This window comes from Pinus tabuliformis, chromosome 9, assembly GCF_031772625.1.
Source record: "Pinus tabuliformis cultivar Carrire ecotype Pingquan chromosome 9, CPIR1, whole genome shotgun sequence".
Classification (NCBI taxonomy): domain Eukaryota; kingdom Viridiplantae; phylum Streptophyta; class Pinopsida; order Pinales; family Pinaceae; genus Pinus; species Pinus tabuliformis.
Window position 1 is genome coordinate 1,091,653,374 of NC_142307.1, and position 26,548 is coordinate 1,091,679,921.

A 26,548-nucleotide genomic window follows, 5' to 3' on the forward strand; every position below is an offset into this window, starting at 1 on the left:
TGCTTAATTCAACTATTTCTTTGATTTGATAATCCCGGTCAGCAAGGGCCAACCATTCCAGGTTCTTATGTGGGGCATTCAGGGGTGCAATATTCAATGCCACAGGGGTCTCCATTGCTTAGTTGTCACTTGGAGTTGAATTGTGCTTTGGTTTAGCAAAACTGTCACTGAACAGTGAATTTTGGTCGACGAAATAACTTGCAGAGATGAGAATGAAGGTGATTTGGGTGAATAGAGTGAAAATGCCGCTGAAAGAGGTGGAGGAGTGAATTAGGTGAACAGGGGGAAACAGCTTGTATGAGAAAGTGAAAAGAGGTAATGCTGGGAGTGAGTGCTGCTTTTACAGCGGAATTTGTCTGCTAATGGTTTTAAGTCGCAAATGCGCAAGAAGCTGTGGGAATTGAGTAAATTCGAACCAGGAACCCTCTTTAGATGAGCTTCGGGTTGATTTGGTAATTACAGGGGCTCAGTACACAGGCAATTAGACCAGTTGTTTAGACTTTCTTACTGTAGAAGACTAGGAAGACGAGGTTACGCAGAGAAAACGGTAAATACCTGGTGATTGCGAGGCCGAGGGTGTCGAAAATTGGTCAATTTGCAATGGCAGCATCCCAGGAATTAAATTTTGGAGTTGGCGAAGAAACGTCGTAAAAACAGCATGCAGGGAAGCACAGCACTCGTCCAATAGTAATGCGAAAAAATCGTGATTTTGCGCGAAAATATGTGAAAAATGGGACTTTTGGCGCTTTTTTATGAATGACGTCAGCATGGCGTCACTGGTTGGGCCTGGGTACGGTAGGGATGACGTGAAGATGTATGACTGGGCTAACGTGGAGGGATGACGCGGCGGCCATGTCAGATAAAAAGTGAAACGGAAATTGGCTTGTCTGATGATGTGGGCGATGACGTAGGGGCAGGAAGCAAATGGTGGTAAGCGGTATTATCGGACCGCTTTTGGTACAGGCCTGGTAATGGTCAGAGGTCGCCCGATCCAATAACAAATGGGCACGCGTCCCTGGCACTACGTCACCCTCTGACAATTTTCAGGCGCTAACGGACGGATAGTAGAGGGGCTCCGAAATGCCAGATGACCGTCGGATGGGAGGGCCCAGATCCGACGGTGGACGGGAGGACAAGCCGCCAGCACGATAGCGGCGGGACCCAACCATTATACAATTATTTCTTTGATACAACGCGGAGAAACAAAACCTCGGGTAAATGGTAAATGTGGGTTTATGGGAACTTTACACAAGTGATGCGGAAAAAGAGGGATTTTAACATTATGAAGGGTATAGCGGGTGAGGGTTATTGAATTAACCAGGTGTTAATTTAATTCCCAAACATAGCCTGGAGAACTATATACATGAAACCTTTGATTTTGTCATGCTTCCCGAACTTTAACATATATGGCTATAATCCCCAAGGGGGGGGTATGTACGTATTTTTGGGTTTTTGTATAGAATATGGTAATAGTAGGGGAAGGGGAACACTTAGGGAGTTAAATAGTAAGGTTAGAAGTCAATATGAATTGGAGATGTGAAAGAGGAACAGGGAGCTAAGTTTTAAGGAGTAAACTTAGATTTAGCAGCAGATGAGAGTAAGAAATGATTTTACACAAGAAATGTGGCTTTCTTGTGTGATAGAAACCAACACCTTGGCTCAATATTTCACAAAAGATAAAGTTTTGCTAGGACTTGTTGGGCGAATTCCAAAGTCGATTAGAGGGATGTTAGAAAAAGATTTCCTGGGAAAAATAGGGGAAGTTAGACATGCTTACATATTTTGTTATCAACACGCTGAGTAACAGTTCTGTTCTTGCTGATATAAATTTTCTTTGTCAAGCTAACTCATGAAGGAAGTCAGGCTTCGGCAACCCCTGACTACCTACCCATCTTAGTTCCTAGCATTTTTTGTTACTTCAAGAAGGGTGCACTTAGACTTGCAAACCCTCAATTGATCTTTTCTTTTTCTTTTCAAATAATTTGCTATATAAAACTACCCTTATTTCTTCCAGGGCACAGATTAAGTAGTTGGGCGCCTTTGTTCTCTACCTAACTACCAATCTGCCAAGCTTAAACTGTTTGGACAGATGTTTCATTCTCTAGTCTAGAACAGGCAATTTAAAACATGGCATGGCCCAGATTGAACTGTTGGACCATCCATCAAGATAATAGTGGCATTTTGGTTGGCCACTTTCCTGGTCTTTCTTTGGGGTTCATTTCAATTATTTTTTCTTGCCTTTTGATTATTCTTTTAAGGCATACCTTACATTTTTTAACTGTCTGTTTCCTTCACAAAAATAGAACCTTTGTATTATCAAAGATGAACATTTTTGTCACTTCCACTGTCAATCATGAAAAATGAAACCCTATTGGTATAGGAGGCTAACAGCTGCCTCCCCTTCCATTCTTTCGGTCTCCTTGAGCTTGGCCAATGTTTCCTGTAGAACAACTTCAGCATCCTGTAGAGAGGCTTTTGAAGCCAATCTTTCCATTCTCTCCCTCTAGGTAGATGTCTTCGAGCTACCCCGCTCATAAGTGACTGATGCTTTGGAGGGGGATTTCTCCTTTGGCGAGGTGGGGGTGTATTCAATGGTAATTGGGTCTTTGGATGGAGGTTCGGGTCTGCCGGTTTTAATTCTTACACTTCTTCTCGCTTTGAAATACAGAGGAGTCTCCTTCTTTCATTTTTCCTTTGGCTTGGAGAGGTACCTAGGGTGGCCAGCACAGCTGCTGCCTCCCTAGCTAGAATTTCAGCCGATTCCTCCTTCTGCTTTCCTTTCTCCAGACTTCCTGTAGAAATTCCTGTAGTGGCTGGTTTCTGGCTTCCTGTAGAATCCGTTTTTAAACTTCTTGTAGAAATAGCGTTTTGGTTTTTTGTAGAAGCAGATGGCACCGTTTTAGCCTGTTTGGCAGAGGGTACTTTTTCATTTAGCTTGGCTGAGGCTGCCTTAGGGGTGCCCTCACTGGCTTGGACTTTCTCAGTCCTTTCTACCCTGCTCTGTAGTCTTTTCTCCTTGGGTGTTGGTGTAATTTTACCACCCCCTGTTTTGGCAGCTTGGCTTTCTTCTTGTGTTCCATTCTGTTCTTTCTTTGGTGTTTTGCCCGGGGTTTCTTGTCCTTTAACTTTCTTCTCTGCCTGAGTGTGCTCCTTCTCCTCGCTGCTGGAGGAAGTGAGCTCCTCAGCCAAAATTCAGATGTCATCACCCTTAGACATATTCTGAAAAGTTTCCCAAGAGAGAGGGACAGTGTAAGTGTGGAGTGCATCTTTCATGAGGAGCTTGATAAGCCCATGATGGGCTAGTTGGTCTCGCGTCTCCTCTCTCAGATTGGTGGCACACTCAATCATGGACTGTAGGAGGAAGTAAGGAATGCTCAACTTTTTCTCTAAGGGTAGGTCCATTTGGTGCCTAAGTTCTGTGAGCAACCGGAAATGATAGCAATACACGATGCTAAATCGCCCCTCACACGTAATATACTTCATAATTTGGAGGCTGACTTCACTCCAGAACGGATGTAGGCTAGTTCTTCGAACTCCATTCTTGTCCTCTGAAAATTGTTCCTCTGGCAAGAAGAACTCTTTTTTAGCTTTCTGACCCAATTTCCTCTCCTCCTTATCCTAGGATACCCCCATCGGTAGATCAGTTACTCTGCTAATGAGCTGTGGGGTGAGTCTGAGGGTCAATCCTCTGAAGTTGACAACGACCAATGTCTTTGACTTCGGCTTCAAGGACCTTAGGAATTCTTCTGTAATTTCATAATTGTGACCTTGAAGCTTGTCACAGAATGACATCCAGTGTGCATGGAAAAACAAGTCCACCACCTCAGGGGTTTCCCGTAATTTCTTGGAGTCCGAAGGCTCTTTTCTAATGAACCCTCCCAACATGGTAAAAAAACTGCTTTTGTTATTCTGAACTTGCCTGCTCGTGTACAAAAGGAGAGCTTCGGGATTTTTCTACACAGAGTGCAGAGCTATGTCTCTGTTATTCACACAGTCATATAAAATTCACAATTTCCCACTGGTGAACCTTGACAGTGGCTCAATTTTAATTCAAAACCCTGGAGAAAATCTCGCATGCAGACTACACCGAAAATTTCATGCAGCGATAAGAAAACGGCTTTTGAATTCCTAAACAGACTTTATTCACACTTTCCCTACCCTCTCAACACGTCGAATTCACCACCTTTTGAATCATTTACATGGGAAAGTTATGTTCAGGCCTACCTCACTAAGAATTGCCACCCTCGACGTGAACAGTCCAAGCTTCTCCGTAATGTCGGGCTCCCTGTAGCGCAGCTTCCTGTAGAAATCCTACACGGCTTCTGGAGAACGTTACAGTGGTTCTGGACTTTCTCAGCAGCAACAGGGCATTGGAACAGGCCGAGAACTCAAGCTAACAACCTCCATAGGATTGAGGACGCGTACTCAGCCGCAAAATGGTTGTGAGTAAATGACTGCAGTGCATCATAAGTGATTCAGCCGGCCGATTTTGAATTGTTGTGGAATTCATGGTGCGGGGGTGAGCTGTCCCAGTGGATCCGTTGGCTGATGTCACCGCCATCATTCCGCCATGTCCCTGACCACCAAATTCTTCCCTCTGCATTCACCGCTGCCATTCCTGTTATACTGTCGCTTCTCTCCGACTGGACACTTCCCACGTGTCAATTGCCCGTCTTTTCGACATAACCAAAGCCATTCGGATCTGACGAGGCCGTCGGACTGGTTGTGGTGGCCAGTTGAATGGCTACCCAACTTGTTCAATCCATTCATTCTCACAGTCATGCACATTTAGAGTATAGCTTATGTAATTTTATGAAATAAGGTTAGGCACTTACCTGTGCGTTCGTGGACGTGGGTTTTCTCAGGCTTCAGGACAAGGAATGCTGGATTTGCTTGCTGCTGCTTCGTGCACAGTCGCTGGAGCTTCTCTTCATTGGCTGCTACTGGCTATGAGTCCTTGAGACCTGATTTCCTAGTGGTGAATGCTGCATGCACCAGCTTCATGAGCTGCTGGTGTCTCCATGGTATGTGCTCTAGCCGGATCAACTGCTACAGGATTCCTGTAGGACATCCTGTAGTTGTTTCTCCTCCTGCGGTGCATGCAAAAATAATTGAGGCACGTTCGCAGGTGCAGGATCCTGAGATTCCCTTGACAGGTAAAGTGTGTGAGCCTCTGCATGCTTTATTTCCCACTTGAATTTTTTATTTTTTTTTTAGAAAACAAAGTTTTGGTATGACTGTGCAGGTATATTCGACCATATGGCAGCAATGGTGGTGAAAAGAGGTGAAACAAGTGGAGGAGGGAAGAAAAGAGTGGTTGCATGCCTCCTCAAGGGACTTCACGCTTCAAATTTTTCTTCATAATCGGTCCTGGCCTGCCAAAGGCTCTACATGATGTTTCCTGTAGAAATACAGAACTTCCTGTAGAAAGTCCTGTAGCTTCTTGTAGAAGGCTAAACCATGACCAGATTGTGTCCAAACCTTGGAAGAAATGAGTGTTCATGGAGGGAGTGTTTGTGAGGTTTCTTGGTAGCTTGGTAGGGACCCTTGTCCTTGAGTTGAGAGGCCTCCTTTTTGCATTGTGTTCTTGCAGCCTACAACAATTCCCAGAGATTAAACCTATTTTTTTCTGTTTGTTCGTTTTTCTCTCTCTCTTTTTCTTTTTTTTAAGATACAGCAGGGGCGCCTCAATGAGGCTTTCACCCCTACTATCTGCCTTGGGCACCTCAAAGAGGTTTTCACCCAAGGATCCTTTTATTCCAATTCTTTTTCAGAGAGACAGCAGGGGTGCCTCAATGAGGTTTTCACCCCTACCATCTGCCTTGGGCGCCTCAGAAAGGTTTTCACCCAAGGATATTTTTTTTATTTGCGTTTTTTTTATATATATAATGATGCTCAGGGTATGCCGAAAACAGAGGCAGAACCCTTCTCTATGACCAGCACTGATTTTTCCACAGTTTTGATGAACTCTTGCCTCGAAAGAGGTTTCCTGTAGATCTTTAGTCGATGCCCATTGACGAGCATGGGGATGGCTTCTTCATCAATGGTCCGAATAAGGACATAACTATTGTCATTACACTCCTCCACTGCATATGGTCCTAGCCATCTTGTCCTCATCTTCCCCTTGAAATCCTTTTGTCTAGAATCATACAGCAGCGCCCAATCTCCCACCTGGAATTGTTTGTCATTGAGGTGCTGGTCATGCCATATCTTCCTCTGAAGTTGAACCACTTCTGAGTGAAGGAGGGCCTGCATTCGGTGTTCATCTAACCCATTCAGCTGCAATAACCTTTCTTGTTGAGCATGGCTGAGGTCTAGGTCCAGCTAAGCTGTCATCCTCAATGTGTTGTACTCGAACGCGATTGACATCAAAGCTCTCTTCCCATAGACCAGCTCATAAGGTGTGAAACCAGTTGTGGTCTTCCAAGTGGTGTTATAAGCCCAAGTGTCCTCAACCAGGCGATCTGCCCAATCCTTTCTGCTGCTGCTCACCACTTTAGTCAAAATCCCTTCTAATGCTCTATTGGTGACTTCCACCTGCCCATTTGCTTGAGGATGATATGGGGTGGAAGTCCTATGCTTTATCTTGTGATGAGCGAGCAAGTCTTCAATTAAGTTGGAGGTGAACTGGCTTCCTTGATCGGTGACTAACTCTCTTGGGTAGCAAAATTTGTAGAAGGTGTTTTCTCTTAAAAACTTAGCCACCTTTTCTTCTGTCGCTGCTTTGATTGCCTTGGTTTCCGCCCACTTTGTCAGATAGTCTGTGCACACAATGCTGTAAGACCTTTTCCTTGAAGGAGGGTTGATAGGACCCACAAAATCCATACCCCACTTCTCAAATGGCTCAAGAGTCACTTGAGGTTGGAGAGGCATTTCATCCCTTGGAGTCGGTTTCCCCATCCTTTGGCATCGGTCACATTGGCTGATATATCTTCTGACATCTTGATGAAGCGTGGGCCAATAGTAGCCTGCTTGTATAATTTTGAAGGCAGTCCTCTTGGCTGCAAAATGTCCTCCACAAGGCCCATTGTGACAGGTTAGGAGGATGTCAAAGACTTCCTCCTCCCTTACACAACGCCTTAAGATCTAATCGGGGCCAAGTTTGAACAGGTTGCCCCCGATCCAAGTGAATGAGGCACTTTTCCTCATGATTCTGCTCTTCTCCTTTGAGGATAGATGCGGAGGGAACTGTGCTGAGACCAGGTAGTTTGCTATGTCAGCAAACCAGGGAGAGAGTACTGAGATAGCGAACAGATGTTCATCTGGCATCTGGTCATCCACTGTCCCTTCTTCACCTGCAGGTAAATCCAATCTAGACAAGAAGTCAGCAACAACATTTTCTTTACCTGGTTTGTCAACGATAGTCAAATCAAACTGCTGCAACAAAAGTAACCATCTAATAATACGAGCATTCACATCAGGTTTATTCATTAAATATCTAATTGCAGCATGATCAATATGTACAAATGTTTGATAGCCAGTGATGTAGTGTCGGAACTTGTTCAGGGAATGGACCATGGCCAAGAACTCTTTCTCAGTTACAGTATAATTCATTTCTGCCTTGGATAAGTTTTTGCTGAAAAAGTATATGGCATATGGAAGTTTTTGTTCAACTTGTCCTAAGGCTGCCCCTATGGCTTTGTTCAAGGCATCAGTGTGGATGTGGAAAGGTAGGGCCCAGTTTTGACCTCTCAAGATCGGGGCGGACACCAACTTATCCTTTAATTCATTCAGATCCCTCTGACAGTCGTCAGTTGATTTAAACTCAACATCTTTTGCTAAGAGGCCAAACAGTGGCGAGGCTAGCTTACTGAAGTCTTTAATGAATCTTCTATAATATCCCGCTAAGCCTAAGAAACTCTGAACATCTCTTACCTTCTGAGGAGGTGGAACCTTTTTTATGAGAGAAATTTTGTTAGGATCCACCTGTAATCCTTGGCGAGAAATGGTATGTCCTAGCACGGTCCCTTCAGTCATCAGGAATTCACATTTTTCAGGATTGAGGGACAGGGTCATCTCAATGCACTTGGTTAGAACTTTTCCAAGATTGGACAATGCTTCCTGGAAGTTGGACCCATAAGGAGTGAAGTCATCCATATATATTTCCACCGAATCATGGACCAGCTCAAAAAAGATGCTCAATACTGCTCTCTGGAAAGTGGCAGGAGCATTGCATAGCCCAAAGGGAAGGACTCGGTAGGCAAAGGTACCCCAAGGACAAGTGAAGGTGGTCTTATCTTGGTCCTCCGAGCTGATTTGGATCTGATTATAGCCATTGAACCCATCTAGGAAAGAGAAAAACTTATTTCCTGCCAGTCCATCCAACACTTGATCTATGAAAGGCAGAGGGAAGTGGTCTTTCTTGGTGGCTTTGTTCAGTTCTCTGTAGTCCACACAGATCTTCCACTTCCTATTTTTCTTGGGTACCAACACTAGAGGGGAAACCAATTCGCTGTCTGAGATGGGGTAGATGAATCCTGCATCCAACCATTTTTGTAATTCTTCTTTGACAATGTCCTTAAGGGCTGGATTCATTCTCCTTTGAGGTTGCCAGACCGGCTTACAATCTTCTTTAATGTAGATGTGATGGGTATAGACTGAAGGATGGACTCCTCTCATCTCCTTATAGCTCCAAGCAAAAGCATCTAGATGGTTGGCCAGCAAGCTACACAGCTCCTTTTCCTCGGAAGGAGATAGGGAGGAGCTAATCTTTAAAGTTATCTTGGGGCCAAACTCCACATTCTTAACTCTGGGAGAGGTTGGATCAGTCACATAGAGGTCCACTAAGGTACTGGATTGAGTATCCTCCACCAATTCCTCTAAGGAAAATGCACTGGGAGGTGGATTCTGAATCAAGGTCTCAATCAAACCATCATCGGTTTGAGGACCTCCCCTGGTAGTTTCTAAGGTGCACAAGGGTGCAGAGTATACCTCATCCTCTTCTCCTTCTTCCAACCAAAGTGGTAAGTCATGCTCTAACAGAGGTTGGGTAGGAGGGTATAGGACTAGAAGCTTGGACATAGGACCATTTTTGATGGTCATGTTTCCCACTCGGAAGCTTATGTAATCATCCACATTGGCTAACCAAGGCCTTCCCAAAATAAGGGGGTATCCAGTAAGCTTTTCCTTTGGTTGAAGGACCAAGAAGTCCGCAAGATACTCCCAAGAGTCAACAGAGACCAAGACATCCTCCACAATCCCTTCGGGAGTCACGGTGGAGTGATCTGCCAATTGCAGGACTGTCGAGGTCTTCCTTAAGGAACCCTGAATGTTGAGTTTGAGCATGGTGTCCTTGGTCATCACATTAATGGCAGCCCCTAGATCAATCAAGGTGTGGGCTATGATGGTGCCATTGATGTGGACATCAACTACAGGACTCCCAGGATCCAAATACTTTGGACAGATTACTTGCCCCAACATAAGATCAGACAGTTGCCCTATGACATTGATAGTTGAGGCATCTCTTTTTCGCCTGCCTGGGTGCCTGAAACACTATTCCTTAACCAATTTGTTGTATATCGGTACATATTTGATGGCCTGGAGAAGTGGTATTCTCACACACAACTGTTTGAGTTCTCCCAGAAGCTCATTCTCTTCTGGGTTGGGTTGTGTGGTTACTGTTAGTCTCTCAGGAAAGGGTGGAATGGCTTTGGGTTCACTTTCTTGTTTGTCTTCCTCGTCCTCTGGGGGAGGAGGTTGGCGATCTGGAAGAGTCTTCCTAGATCGCAGGTTGATCTCCTAGATCTCCACATCATAGGTTGGGCATGTTGTTTCCCCAGTATATACCTGTTGGGCCTGTCGGTTGTTGGGGTTCAGGTTCGGTTGAGTAGGAATTTGGGGTTGTCTTGGAGGAGCAGGAGGTAATGGTTGTGGTTTAGCTGGTGGTGGAGGAAAAATGGTGGGAGGAGTGTTGTACTGGGGCCTCCACCCCGGTTGAGGTGCATTCCACTGAGGCTGTGGCTGGACATGTGAGTGAAATGAATGAGTAGTGGGTTGAGTATGGTATTGAGGTGGGTAAGACCATGGAGGAGGTGCAGACCAGGAAGGATGAGCAGGGGTGTTATAGACATTTTTGTGCCTTACAGCATGAAGCATGAAATTTCCATAATCTAAGGGATCCAAAGTCCCTAAACATGTTGTTCCTACCCCTAGAGGAACAAGGTCAGCAAACCATAGCACTGAATATCAGCTCTCCACCTGAAAACACTCAAAAACAAGGCAATTCTGGATCATGTCAACTGCTCCACTGAGCATCTGCGCTGAATGTCAACTGCTCCACTGTCTACCTGCGCTGAATGTCAACTGCAAAGAAGGCTACCTGCGCTGGGCGAGTTGGGACATGTGGCACAGTCATTCCTCAAGGTGTCAATGCCCATGAAGCTTCCAAAATGACACTTGGATCAGGGAATTGGACTGGTGATGAGTAAGAGGGTCTATATCTCCAAGTGGAAGCAAGAACCTCCAAGTGGACTCAAGAACTGAAGAATAACTGAAGTGGGAGAGGACACTAGTCAGCTTCATGCCAGCTTCAAGCTGACTCATCCTTTCTCCAAAACTCCTATATATAGAGCTCTCTCATGAGGTCTAGGGAGGCTGGAATCTTGTGAATGTAAGGAAGTGCTGTTGGTTTGAGTTTAGAACTATTGGGTGATTTGCTTTGAAGGAGGTGAAGAGGAGATTTCTTTCTGCTGGGAGGTGATGCTGGATTGGGCCTTTTATGGTTGTATCACTTCCTGAACTTTACTTCTTCCATTAATAAAGCATTTGAGGTTCTTCTATATGCATGTGTCTCAATGGTGTATTGTTATACTTGTGTATTTGATTTATTCTAATCCTTGAATCAATTATGAATGTATGCTTCTTGTAGTTTCCCTTTCTTGCCATTTTGCAGGATCTTGGTGTAGCTGGGCCAGTGAAAGAGCAAGGAGCTGGGAGCAAGAAGCAAGGAGAGAAGATTGGATCAACCATTAGCGGAAGACATCGGTTAGTGGATCTCTTTCTCCCCTATTTTACTTTCATAAAGAAGAAATCTTAGATAGCTTTGCTTCGATTGTTGCTGAGGTACTATCACCCTTAGAGTGGGATAGGGTCATTCCGTATTGGATACTTTTCCCAACAACAAATTGGCGACTCCGCTGGGGATCGTATCTTGTTGGTTGTTTGTGTTCTTGCTATTCATTTCTTAAACACAGGGAGTACCGAATCGAATTGCATTTGGATCTTTCAAATGCAAAGTAGAGGGCAGCTACTCTAGCTCAGTTTCTGGGCATGTTTATGATTTGAAGAGCTGATCCACAGGGACTCTGAACAGCTCTTAGTGATAGCTTTTCATCCTCCTTTTCATTCTTTAGTGTGTAATTGATTGATAGCTTCTGATTTGGCCAAAAACTGTGAATTTTTGAGCAATCTGTGACCCGGAAACTAAGAAAAACGAAAGTTTATCTCTTCATTGCAGGCACTGTGAAGGCAGTTTGCATTTCATCGCAGGTCCCGAAGGGGTTACCTGTGCTGAAGGTCAAACTTCCACTGTACTACCTGCGCTGAACTAGTTTTGCCTAGTGCTACTGGGGTTCCCTCCTGTTTGTTGCCCTGTTTTCATCCCTGTTTTTGCAGCCTGTTATCAGTCAATGTGCCTATCTGAAACCAACTTTCCTTGCCACTATTCCGCCTCGGTTGTATAAAGAAACTGTATTTATTCTTTGTGTATTTCTTATATCATTTACAGTTTCCCATAACGAAAGTGAACTAGTCTTACTGTGGCCTCTTAGATCTAGACCTGTGATAGGCGTCATTTTGATCTTAAGAGTTAGTTTGTTTGCTGTTCATAGCTGATTGAGCTTTTGCTTTCGTCATATGGTTTGAATTTATGTATTTCTAGTGTCGAAACAAGTAAATCTTAAGGTGTCTTTTGATTTTGGACAAAAGCTTGTTTGCTTTCACTTGAAATTGAATTCAAAGTTATACAACAGCTTTCTTTTTGTATTACATCAACATTAAGAAAGAGAAAAGAAATACTTGCATTGTGCATGTGCATTTTGACAGCTTGCATGTTGATTTAGGGAAAAAGTGCATTAGTGTGTGCTCTATGATCTATGTGAAAAGATGATGTCTTTCTTTTCCCTCAGTAGTTAAGATTTTCAAAGTTGAAAGATTGAAAAGCTTGCTTATCATCTTAGACTGCATTTAGGAAGTTGTATTATACATCTCGTGGTGATCCATAAAGGCAAACTGCTGAACAAGATCAACTTAAAATAAATTGAATTTACATAACAACGCATTGAAACATAACGCAAACACATAGAGGTCTAAGCTAGAGACGTGTTCCGGCGTCGTTAAACGTGATATCTTAGCGTTGAGTGGTTGGGTGATTCCTCCACGGTGAAGCGATAAGTATCAATACGGACTTGTGCTCCCACGTACCGTCGCGTATATATTGGGAGACCCCTATAGGAACAAAGCCTTTATCCATAGGAAGCCGTGTCGACCGCCCTACTGATTGCAATGCAGTGAACACAGCATTCACGAAGATCGACCACCCGTACCGTAAAACGTATTCTATGGTTTTGCGAAAAGTTTGGCACACCCTCTGCCTAGAACTCCAGAGCAGTTTCTTTTGGCCTTTTTCAAACTCTATAACTGAAAAAGTCCATCCGAGCATTTGTCACTTCGGGCTCGTTAAAACATCGAAGGAGACTAGAGTCATCTTTAGCTTTTTCTCGACTCTTAAAAACTAAAAAAGCAAGTTGTGTCTAAAGCGTCGTTATAAAATTTATTTTAAACGGAACATAATCACCTCCTATTCCTGCGTTGATCTGTAGGTTGAGAACATGGAACGCACTAACCAAGGAATTCCCTGTGATGGAAATCCTAGTCCTTTCTCCTCTTGGGGAGAAGTTGGTGCACCCCACATGGCCACATTGTCGCTTCCACATTGTCGCTTCCAGGACTGACAATTGGCCTGCCGGTTTGGCTATTCTCAACCAATGTAGTTCAGAACACCATGGTTCCTAAATAGTCGAGTCAACAGTTAGATCAGTCTAGAGCTGCCCACCAGCCTTCTACTTCCTATAACTCTTCTTCCAATCCTTCATCTTCGCAAGGTAGAGCCGGAAAAAGCCAAGCTCACATGGAGAAGAAGGAGAAGAAGAAGAGAGAGAAGAAGAAGAAGGAGCCTAAGGCGACTGGGGGCAAGCAAAAGAGATCTGACGAAAATCCACACACAGCACAGACCGGGCCTAAATCGCCATGTGTCATATGTAGAGGAGACCACTTCCATAGAGATTGTCCCTGTATTCCCCGGATACTAAGGGACTGGTCCCCTCGTTTGCACAATTCGGGAGCATCAACCTCTGATAGCCATGTTGAATGCTTACCGTCAACCAGCGAAAGTGAAGGTTCAAGACAAAGAGGGGGAGAAAGATCCCCCTGCAGACTGTGTGAAGGCGATCACGCCATCCACCATTGTCCCTTCTTAGATGAAGCGAAGAGATTTTTGGAAGATCGTCCGGTTTCACCGTTGAGACTTCCTCCTGGATACAAAAAACTCGTGCCAAGTCCTTCGTTGGTTGAGAATACAGCTGGCCCACTCAAGTGGTCAGCTGAAGCGTCGGTCATTGAAAATGAACCTACTGAATCCAGACCGGACGAAAGTCCAAAGGTCGAAACGACAGTTGACCCAGTTCTTCCTTCAGAAGTTTCATCGTCAAATGACACCGTCACTGAAGAGAATAAGGATGACACCATCCAGATTCTTTTCATCAACACAGACTCTGACGAGCATCAGGGCAATGCGCCCATTCCTTTATCGCAGGAAGGAACATCGTCAGGGTCATATCCGGCCGTGTATTCGGTCCCACCACCAAGCAACCTGGTTGTATCCTTTGATTGGAATCAACTAGGCAGACCCCGGTTGCCAGCCAGTATACCATTCAGAATCATAGTCCAAATATACAGAATGGTAATGGCCGGAACTATCATTGATGAGGGGGCATCTGTGAGTATCCTTTCCTCTATTGCTTGGAAAGCACTGGGTTCCCCGGCGCTTTTGCCTGAGATAAGAAATCTCTTAGGTTTCGATAAAGGAACCAGTCGACCATTAGGGATCCTCCCCAATGTGCCTGTTACATTGAAAGGGAAGACTGTTCAAATGAACGTGATGGTCGTTCAAGGACCCTTGGATTATAACCTACTCCTTGGACGAGACTATATATATTGCATGGGAGCAATAGTCTCCTCACTCTTTAGAGTAATGTGTTTTCCACACGAAGGAAGAATGGTCAAGCTCGTAGACCAACTTTCATTTCCAGGATCACGCATCACAAATAGTCACATACCAACCCTGAATGGTCTATTCAATCAAGAAATGTCTCCACCCCCAGTCCTCCTTCCCGATGAGTGCGAGTGATTCGGAAAGATGGGACTGGAACCCAGGGGGCATGCATCCTGGCCTGCTTTGGGTAGAGAAAACCTTGGGTATAAGATAGAATTTCCGCGAGAGAATATGACTGGTCCGTACCCCGTCCGTGGATGGAAGAGGGGTTGTTCTGGAATAGGATTCTTTTGTCAAAGTTACGTGTTTGAAAAAGGTCATTCACCCTTGTCTATTTCGGTAGACAGTGCCGAGGAAATGTTTTGTTTGAAAGATTAACGAAACAAATCTTTGGGTAACCAGAAAGAGGCAAGCCTCCCTCAATAACACAAATGTTTTGTCTTTCAGTAGTGTTCTTCTCTTGTCGCAAGTAGCTGTTCTCTTGCGATCTTGCGAAAGATTAAAAATTGGGCTGACGAGAAGACAAGTATCGCGTAAGACCCGTCAAAAATAACGAGAAGACAAGTATCGTTAACATTAGACTGGCAAGATGACAAGTAGCTGTGAACACCCAAAGAAAAATAGAGGTGGGAAGGAGGAGGGGCAGCCTTGAAATTGTATTTTATACCTGGGGGCATGCAAACCTTTTGGAGTGCAAGCAAAGAGCGGTTATTTATCTGTTTTTTGGATTAGTCGTTTCCGAACTTGCATAAAGAAAGGATATGGAGTAAAGCTTAGTGAAGATGAAACTCCTTAAAAAATAGAGATCTCACAGGAGACATTTCTTATCTTATGACTGGTATATCGAGCAGTTTTAGCATAAAGTTCATGCTCGTTAAAAAATAAACGCAAGATCCGAGCAATTTTAACGCGGTCTTCATGCTCGTTAAAAAAAAAAAATATAAGAAGTGAGCAATGTTCCGTCCAGAGTTTAAGCTCATTTTTAAATAAAAAATGAACCTATCCCGGTAAATAACCACTGTGATCGTAAATTTATCAGCCATAAAAGCCTTGGTCGTGTTTGCACCTGCCACCTCCACCTTCATTTGGCCGATCGTTCACCTCCATTTGATTGTTTACCCATTTTGAGGAACAGCTGCGAAGAGTGATTTCACCTAGCCATCCTTGTGACACTGCCGTGATTGGAAAATTCCAACCTGTACCTGGAATCAGCTGCTATCCCTGTTTATCACTCGTTCCTCAAAAGACGAGTCTTCTTTGAGCTCTTTTCAACTGAGTCGTAAAATATGAAAAGATTTCCGAGTTTTTGCCTTCCAGCTCGTTAAAGGGACCGGAAGAGCTATCCCTCCTCTAGATTTTAATCTTTTTGGACCTGAGGGATTATTGCACAAAAAGGTCGAGCGCTTGTTTTATTCGGCTCGTTAAAGTTATCGAAAACTCATCCCTTCTGTATTGTTTTATACTTTTTCGGACTTAAGGGATTAGATGACGAAAAAGGAATTTTGGAGTTAACTTTCTGTACCTTTTCAGACTCTCTAAAAATGAAAAGGACCGAGTTTTCCTTGTCGTTAGACTCGTTAAAATGATTAAATAGTGACAAACTTGTCTTTAGACAAGAACGAGTTTCCCTATCGCTAGGCTCGTTAAAACATAGCGATGGGCTTGCCCGAAGGGCAGGTTATAGAACAAGCATATGTTATCCTCCTCAAGCTTGACAAAAATAAAGAGGTACTGGTCAGAAATGACTGGGGAAAAATTGGGAGAACCTCAAAGCTTTAATGGTAGCAAGTCGCTCTTGAACATGACACTTTTCCTCCGTACCACATCGGGTTGGGTTGTTTCATTCACCGGTCTCATCACCATGGTCTCGCCAAACCATCCACTTTTGGGGTAATGCTACCGATCCATCACATCAGTGTCGTTATATGTTCAAGAGATGTTGTTCAGAAAGAGTCAACCGTGTCCCATCCACTGCCATACATTATCCTTCACCCACCCATGATCGCCACCCTGAACCATATGTCACAGATTGTTTTCACCTCCATTAAAATCATTAGCTCCGTTCCGTGTCACTGATGTGGGATTCATTAAGGCCCTCCTTTGACGGATCGCTTCTTGTCGACTTCAGCTCATTATCCAAGAAGTTGATCTAGGAACACCCCCCTCAGTACTTTGAAGCTTGCATGCCTCAATGGCAAGCTTCTCACTTCCGGCGACAGGTATACATCAATGACCTTCGACCAGAAGATTTTGCGTGGTGTTCGACGTCAAGCCCTTTATTCACACCACGTGAATTGTACTGTACTACCTTGAGGGTCATTATCATTATCGGTGATTCCTCTCGCGCTTGTTAACGGTTTACATCATTGACCGGTAATCAAGCGATGTCTTTCCATGTTTGACTTCAGCGCAATTCTCACATGGATCGACTTGTACTTAGAGTGAAGATCGAACGAGTTTGAAGACCCCGGATCTAGTTTCATCCATCCGGGCTGCGATATATATTCAGGAAATATAAAGACATTTGACATGTACATCATTGCAGCAGATGATCATCCTACTCAAAGGATGATAATTTCAGCAGAGAATTATCAGTCTACCATCAGACGATCGTCTGTTATATGTACCAAAATGAATTTATAAAGCTGAGCATGGGAATGCCCGCCTCAGCTAGATCATGAAAGCAGAATGAAAAATAATGTATTGTATTGTATTTTATTACAGGTCACCTCTCAGTGATTGAATGAACTTCGGATCCTCCTGATAAAGCATTTCACCTGATAAACGACCTCATACTTTAGGGGGCAACTGTTATAGACATTTTTGTGCCTTACAGCATGAAGCATGAAATGTCCATAATCTAAGGGATCCAAAGTCCCTAAACATGTTGTTCCTACCCCTAGAGGAACAAGGTCAGCAAACCACAGCACTGAATATCAGTTCTCCACCTGAAAACACTCAAAAACAAGGCAATTCTGGATCATGTCAACTGCTCCACTGAGCATCTGCGCTGAATGTCAACTGCTCCACTATCTACCTAAGCTGAATGTCAACTGCAAAGAAGGCTACCTGCGCTGGGCGAGTTGGGACATGTGGCACAGTCATTCCTCAAGGTGTCAATGCCCAGGAAGCTTCCAAAATGACACTTGGATTAGGGAATTCGACTGGTGATGAGTAAGAGGGTCTATATCTCCAAGTGGAAGCAAGAACCTCCAAGTGGACTCAAGAACTGAAGAATAACTGAAGTGGGAGAGGACACTAGTCAGCTTCATGCCAGCTTCAAGCTGACTCGTCCTTTCTCCAAAACTCCTATATATAGAGCTCTCTCATGAGGTCTAGGGAGGCTGGAATCTTGTGAATGTAAGGAAGTGTTGTTGGTTTGAGTTTAGAACTATTGGGTGATTTTCTTTGAAGGAGGTGAAGAGGAGATTTCTTTCTGCTGGGAGGTGATGCTGGATTGGGCCTTTTATGGTTGTATCACTTCCTGAACTTTACTTCTTCCATTAATAAAGCATTTGAGGTTCTTCTATATGCATGTGTCTCAATGGTGTATTGTTATACTTGTGTATTTGATTTATTCTAATCCTTGAATCAATTATGAATGTATGCTTCTTGTAGTTTCCCTTTCTTGCCATTTTGCAGGATCTTGGTGTAGCTGGGCCAGTGAAAGAGCAAGGAGCTGGGAGCAAGCAGCAAGGAGAGAAGATTGGATCAACCATTAGCAGAAGACATCGGTTAGTGGATCTCTTTCTCCCCTATTTTACTTTCATAAAGAAGAAATCTTAGATAGCTTTGCTTCGATTGTTGCTGAGGTACTATCACCCTTAGAGTGGGATAGGGTCATTCCGTATTGGATACTTTTCCCAACAACAAGGGGGACCCCAAGAAGACCTAGGAGTAGATTGGTTGGGGCTATAATAAGCTTCAGATGCCCCTTGCATCCCCTGGTGGTAAGGTCTAGGTCCATGTGGCCTCCTTTGGTTGAGGAAGTAGAGAGGTTCAGTGGGTGCCTCAGTCTTGTATATGGCTTTAAACCCTGGTAAGGTTGGGCATTGGTTTGTGGGGTGGTCCTCCTCACAAACAAAACATACATGTACTGAGTGCAATGGACACTCGTTCTTAGGGTGCTTCCTCGTACACCTGGGACAGAAGATGGTCAAAGCCCTCTCAGCTTCCTCTTTCTTTTGTTGGATTCAGAATGTATCAAGTTGCATGGCAATGGTCTATCTCACCTCGCTTTTGAGGTCCTCCAGCGGATTAGAAAACTCATGCTTGGAGAAAGTAGTACTAGCTGAAAGTGGGTTTCCCCTACCTCTTTTCCGGGCTGCCCTAGAGTGGTTTCTAAACACAGTCTTTATATCCTCATAAGGTAGTTGGTAAATATCTCCTCCAGCTAGCATGTGAATGGTATCTAGAAGGTCTTCAGGGACTCCTCGGAGCAGGACCAGCTTTAGAGATTCAGGGTCAAGTGTGCACCTGGCCCGTTTAAACTAAGTTGGAACCTTTCCTCGTAATCTTCTAAAGACTCATCATTTCCCATGGTCATCCAAAAGATTTCTCCCTTGGCTTCCTTGGACCTACAGTAGTCCCGATATTTGGTATTGAAATCTTGCTGCATCTGAGCCCAAGTGGTGATACTATTTCCAAGTAACCCCATGAACCAGCATAATGCTGCATCCTTGAGGGTAGAGGGAAAGAGTTTCAATTTTTGCTCATCTTCTGTATAATCATTTGTTCGACAAAGGACAACAAACTCAAATAGGAAAGTATCAGGGTCTTCAGTAGTCAATCCATGGAAGTGAGGTAAAGCGGAGGGGCTTATGTTTTTCATTTTCATGTCTCCATTGGTCTCTCGGATGGGAAAGACACCTTCTATTCTCTTATCTTCTCTTCTACCGTTTCGGTTTTCAGCCATGGCTTCAGATGGAGTGTTCTCTAACTCTTCTTCTGTTATAGGATCTTCGTATATCTCAGGAGGTTCACCTATAGGTTCTTTTGGATCACTGCCACCAAAGAAGAGAGACGGTTGACTCAGTGATGTGGTGGGGGTATTGGGTAAGAATTTGCCAGTTTTATCTCTGTTCCTATGAGGCATGAAATGGAAATACTTTTGATTGATTTTGTTTTTTTTTCTTTTGGTACCTGCAAAACTAAAATAGATTGAACTGCAACTAATCTATCTTGCTGAAATGGAAATGCGGAATTGAAATGAAAGCATGAAAGGACTAATCAATTTTGCTCAAATGCAATTGCAGGAATTAAATGTTAGTCTATGCTTGCTGAATTGAAACGCTAATCTACGCTTGCAGAATTGAAATTGTGGAATTGAAATGCTAATCTATGAAAGAAGGGAATATCTACTTTACTTTTGCAGAAATGAAACTGCAGAATGGAAATGAAATAAACTATTTAGCAGAAGGCGAGAGTAGGAAAATAGAAGAAAAGCAACAATCACCAATACTCTGACGCTTCCCCGGCAACGGCGCCAAAAAGATGGTCGGCTCCAGTATTGCAGCAATAATGCTGCAACTCCTCAGACTCCCTTCTTTAATTTTATCAACCCGGTAGTTCGTAACAAACTTGGAAGAGACGGTGCTATATGCACAAGTACTAGCTCTTGCCGCAGCTGTCACTTGGTCAGCTGGCACAAGTCCACTAGGGGCTTAAGCCAACTTCTATGAGCTCTTAGAAGAAGCTTTTTAACTGATGGATGAAAGCTAACTCAAAGGAAGCTAATATTCTAGTGGAAACAAATTGAAAGCCCAAAAGTAACGCAAACCCTAGCAAACCCTAATTTTACCAGCTAGTCCTACTGATGCAAAGGAGAGAATGAAAACTACTGGAAGGAATGCCATTACTTCTATGAAGGTAAAATACATGTTTCTAGACTACCTCTACCTGAAGAAAACATCTTTTTGTGTTTTTGAATAAGTTATTAGAATTATCATGCATGTGCTTTTGACTGGCTTTTTACAATGCAGGGGTGGATCAAGGAGGAGGAATTCTTGGAAAAGTTTTTGATGGTTCAGAGAGGGTCTAAGGAGTCCCTAACACCCTTCTGGAGAGTTTCACAAAGTTTGGCTATCAAGAAACCTCATTTGTGAGCTTCTACAAGAAGTCTGCAGGGGTTCTACAGGATGTTCAGAGATTTCTACAGGATGTTCAGAAATTTCTACATGATGTTTAAAAAGTTGATTTTAGAGGATGGGTGAGTGAGGGAAGATGCATGAATGGATAGGGAGGTAGGATGGGGGCCTGGAGTGACCCAAGGACTGGTGGATGGAGTGGTGAGAGGGTGTAGAAGGCTAACTTGGCTTCAAGACAGCTAAGACAAAGATGGAGCAAGAAGGTAGGGTTACGTGGGAAAAAGGATAGGTGTGAGATGAGGAACCTAGCTAGGAGATGGAACAGCTGGCTTTGATGAACCTTAGGCAGATGAGAGAGTGGTAGAGATGCCCTGCACAGTGTACATTCAACCGAATCAATAGAATCCTGAAAATAATCAAAGTCCTAGCTAATCTAATCTGACTGTCAGTGAGACGAATGAACAACAACTTTATTTGGAAAGAAAACCATGTACATCAATCATGAAAACAAACATTTCTGAGATCTGAACCCATAACTAACTTCTGCAAATGGAAACAATACACTAAGGATTGCATGGTCAAGCAAACTAGTGTTTCTGTTGGGGCAGCACCGTTTCTTCAATTCCAGCCCCTGATCCAATAAGGATGAGGTGAAACTAAGAGTGTTGTTGACCCTTTTCTTGGAGCTTTATCTGTTATTATCCTACCAATCTATTTTAAACATCTGAAGAAATTCTATTCATAACTAGTGACCTATTTAACCAACACAACTAAATCTTCCCAACAGAAATACGCTTCAAATGCATAAAAGGAAAACGATGATGCATAAAGGAAAGGTAACAGTACAAAGAAGGAAGCCCTGGGCTCTCAGGTTGGGCCCAACCCCGAGAGCTATGGCTCCTATAGGAAACTCAGAGTTGATATAAAATTGGACTACTTCTCATTATCAAAAAATAGTCATAAGTCAAGAGTTATGCCAAAATGGCTACAAGAGAACAAAGTAAAGCTAGCAGCACTGTAGTGCAAAATATGCAATGGTTTCAAAAGTCCCTCACGAAGGCTGAGGCCTTAACATTTATACACCATGAGGGCCCTAGCTGGCCTCCTAAATCTATGGGACTTGGCTGCCCAAACTGTGAGTAGACAGCTCCTTCCAAAATCTACTTGGCTGCCTTCTAGATCTGGTTTTGGTGGCCTTTGGAGCTCAGAGTTGGGGGTGAAGATCCCGAGGAAGGCTATTTAATGCCATAGCCAACCCCCCTAAGAATCCTCACCCCAAGCTTGGTTGTCTTCTAGCCCATGATTGCTCGGTTTTTCTCCAACATGTGTCAAAAAAACCTAAAATGAGCACGTGTTAGCCACCGCGGAAGAGTGACTACCCTTATTCGTACAAATGAAATAAACATACTGAAAAATAATTCATAAGCTATGAAAAATGAAGGATTGAACAAGGATAATTAGGCCAAATGAGCCCAACGAGTTACCAAATTTGGGGCTCATCACCCACCCCTCTTTAGTAGGCACCTGCTTCACATTCATTAGTTTCATCATAGTAGCATTCATCTTGGGTTATTTGGAGACGTTCCCTCCCACCCTAGGCTATGTAGGCCCCTGCTACTTCATCAACAACTAAGATAATGGTTATGGGTCAACCGTACAAAGTCCTTTTCATTGAAGTCCATTTGCTAGGCCACACACTATTAGCATCATAGTTGGTCACACACATTACAAGGTATCTCTATCCTCAAATCTTCATTTGTCATGGTTATGGGTCATCCACAAACCCACACTTCATCGAATTCCATTTGCTAGGCCACCCATTTTCAGTATCACAATCGGTCACAAGCATTACAGGTTATCTCTATCCTTAGATCTTTGTTCATCATGGTTATGGGTCATCCACAAACCCACACTTCATTGAAGCCCATTTTCTAGGCCGCACATTATCAATATCATAGTTGGTCACAAGCATTACATGGTATCTCTATCCTCGGATCTTCGTTCATCATGGTTATGCGTTAACCACATAAAAACCTTCTCTTCAATGGCTCTTCATATTCAACAAAGGATTCGTAGGAGGGAACTTCACGCAACAGGGACCACTGCTTCTTAAGGAGGGAGGAATGATCCAAATAGAAAATGGCATCAACCCATGGTATTCATCTGCCCATGTTATTCATCCACCCATGGAATTTACCCATGGTATTGTAAGTGACATCCACCAATGGTATTCATTCACCCATGGTATTTGCCCATGGTATTGTGACATCCACCCATGGTATTCATTCACCCATGGAATTGAATTGTGGTATTGTGACATCTACCCATGGTATTCATTCACCCATGGAATTGACCCGTGGTATTGTAACTGAAAAAGACTATAAGTAACAAATCGCATTTTGTAAAAGGATAGATTGCCCACCACAATGTAGCCTTTATAATTATTATCAATTTTAATAAAAAGTTTCTTTGTGGTTTTATTTATTGTGTGTTCAGTCATTTTCTTTCTAGCATTGCAATTCTTCAAATCTTGGGGACCTCCCCCACAAGATCAATTTCAATCTTTTAGATATTGGGGGCCTACCCCCAAGATCTGGATTAGCTCGATGCTAGGATAAACTTGTTGGTCCTCTAAATCTAACTTAAAGTCCTCTGCAAAAGTCTCTATGATATACTTCCATGTCAGTGTTGTTCCCTTCTCAATGAAAAAATGAGTATGTGCATATACTCGTATATCAATTGATATCCACTCAAATTCTTCCCCAATACTTCTCTCGGCGGTTTCCTTTGATGCATATCTCTTGGATGCCATGTTAACTATAAATACTAGAGAGATGATCAACAACTATAGTACCTGTGGGACAGAGAGAATACTCATGGTAAGAAAATGCCAGCTAAAAGAAAAAATACTTCAAGACAAGATCAAGCATAAAGCTGAGCTCACGCTGGGAAGGATTGCATAGTTTTGACAAACAGAGGTGGCTAACTAACTGTGGGAACTGTGCATTGCATAGTCCCAGCAGTCAGTGTGGGAGCTTGATGATTGAATTGTGCAATGTACAGTTAATTCTGGGCGAATGCCTGGGAGAGATTGTGCATTATGCAGTCGCAATGGCCAATACGGGAGACTATCTCCCAGAAATTCGTAGTGCACAGTTGGAGCCAGCCCAAGGCTAAAGGCTTAAGTCTCCATATTGCACAGACATAGTTGTGCACAGTGAGATTCGAGAAAGGGGACACAAATCTGCCCAAGGGGGGTGTGAAAAAAAAAAGATCTGAAAGATGGTGTGATGTTGAGTGTAGATCTGACTAAGTGTTTATGTGTGCATGTGAAACAAGTGCAACAATTCATTAAACTTAGGGAAAATGAAGCATGTGAGGGGAGTTGCCGCAACGGTGACCATTGCAAAAATAGGAAAACTCATGCGACACTTGGGAAAGGAAATCTATAAATTGAAAAAACACTTATACAATCTAAAACAAGTTAAACTGACAGCATTCATGGAAAGAAACAAGTGAAACAACAGTCACAAAACCTAAACAACAAAAAGTGACAGAAAAATCAGCAAAAGTTGAGAAAATAAAAACTCACCTAGATAAGCAATGAGGATCACACTGAAGGCTCCCTAATCTCATCAAGAATGCTAGAGCTCCAAGATCAAGTGTAAAAATGATCTCTAGCAGCATCTATTAAATATATTTGGTGAAATTAGGGTTTATGACATGCATGCTTAAAATCAAGTAAAATGTGACACTTGGCGGAAATTTCTAAAATTTATGCAAGTGTCTCCTTCAGGTTACTAAAAATAGATCCCTATTTTTTAGGGATGTTTTTTTCTTTTTTATCTTTTGGGAAAAATTGCCATGCATTGCTTGTGAAGATTGTGCAATTCTATGAAGGATTATGCAACTCTCTCACTCATGCACTACACAGTTTCTAAGCATAGTGGGGTTTGTGCAATTTTTTTGCCTGAGTACTAGGCTACCCCTCCATAACTGTGCATTTCCAGAGCTCAAGGGTCATTGGCAGCAATGACTATGCAATTTCCAATGGAATGGCCAATTCTCTTAGGCAAGCCCAAAACTATTAAGGGACCAAGTCAGGAGATTGACTTGTAGGTTAGAAAATCAACTAAGTGAGAAAAAAAAAAGCTAAGATGAAAAGGATAAGTCTTAGTTGAAGCATGGATACCTAGATCAGTGCAAGATGAGTTGTGATTTAGAAACAAGGCTCCAAAGTCAAAGTATAGGAAATATTTTGGAGGGTGGTGTTAGCCGCTACAACCTTTGGGTCACACTAGTAGAAATCCAGCTCTCTATATGGACCTTGTATTGTGCAAATTGATTCTAACTCTTCCCGAAGTATTGTTTAGTTCTTTTATTATCATAGATTCTTCACTTAGCTCGAGTTAAGTATGTGGCCCATACCATTCTCTTTATCATAAACACACATACCAAGCCAAGTCAAACTAAGTTGTTTTAATTGGGGATGAGGGGTATATAGATGCACAAGTAAAATAGAATGTCATATTTTTAGTTTCATCTCTCATGTTTCTCCACTACTAGCAAGCCTAGACAGTACCCCTGTGGAGTTACTTTAGGAACAAAAGCATTGCTCCACTTCCAGTGAGCTTGGATAGTACCCCAGTGGAGTTAATTGGTTCACCTCTATGAGTAGGAAGCCTTTCTCTTCTTTCGACGCTTATTTTGTTTTTTCATTTTTCCATTTTTATTTTTCATTTTCAAAGAAATTTTCATATGAACTTATTTATTTCATGGGGTGAAAGAGGGATCACGAATTATTGAGAGAAGAATAGGTTTTCACTTTAGATAAGGATATTTATATATACCTCTTACATACTTGTTAAGTTTGTCCCCCTCTCCTTACTCTATATTACTGAGTTGACAAGGGTTAAGCGAAAATAGAACACTGATTAAAGTAGGCAGTACTAGTTAAGAGTGCAGGCATTGCGATTTCACAATGACTCTCTCTGAAAAGAAAATATTTTCCATTTGTGTATCATTGACTAGAAGAAACACAAGACTCACATAAAGAGAGGTAATAGACATATAACCAAGTGTCGTTAGTTGTACATGTTCCTCTTGGATTTCATCCTACTTTTCTAAGAAGCCAAACAGGGGTTTCATGCGAAAACTAACCTAGAGGTGCAAAAGAAAACAAACGAAGGAAAGAAGGAAGATAAAGTAAAGAAACCAATAAACAAACAAGGAAAGAAAAACTACTCCTACTCCTAAACTAAGCAGAACATAGGCCAACTCACGTAGATTGATACTTCTAATGCAGTCATCGACACATTGGTTGGCCCATGAAGACAAGAGCATGTATGTCAAAAAATATATACAAGCAAACCAACCAACAAGCAATATAAGACAATGCAAACCAATATGTTTGAATCTTGAATGTATCCACAAAAAATTGAAAATGGAAAGCACACGAGAGGCACTTTACGGATGTATCTGTTGTTGGGAAAAGTATCTATTCAGAATGCCCCTATCCCACTCTAAGGTGTGATAGTGCCTTAGAAACAAACAAGGAAAACTACTTGAGTATTCTTCTTTATGAAATGTAAATGAAGAGGAGGGATAAACTAACCTGTGTCTTGCGCTAGTTTGTTGATCCAATCGCTCCTCTCTTCAATAGCTCCCAGCTCCCTGCTCCCTTACCGGCCCAGCTTCACCAAATTCCTGCAAGATCACAGAAGAGAGAAACTACACGAAGATATAGATTTACATTCATAAAAAGCTTAGGATCAGATTAAGCTAAACATGCAAATATAACAAAACATCATTGATACACAGCATGTAGGAGAAACTCAAATAGTTTTATTGATATGATAAGAAAGTCCAAGAGGAGATACAACCAAGTGAGTCCCGATCCAGCATCTACCTCCCAGCAAAGGAATCCCTTCCTCACCTCCAACAAACCATAAATCACCCAATGTACTAATCTTAATCTCAAACCAACAACAAGTCTCTACAAAGTACAAAATTCCAGCCTCTGGATCTCTGGGATGAGGGATCCATATATAGATGTAAGAAGAGAGGATGAGTCAGCTTATGTTTTGACTTGTGGCTTCTCTATGTCAGTTCTTGATTCCACTTGGAGGCTGAGAGCCTCTTACTCATCACTGGTCGAATTCAGTGAGGCAAGTGTCATTGGAGAAGATTTTGG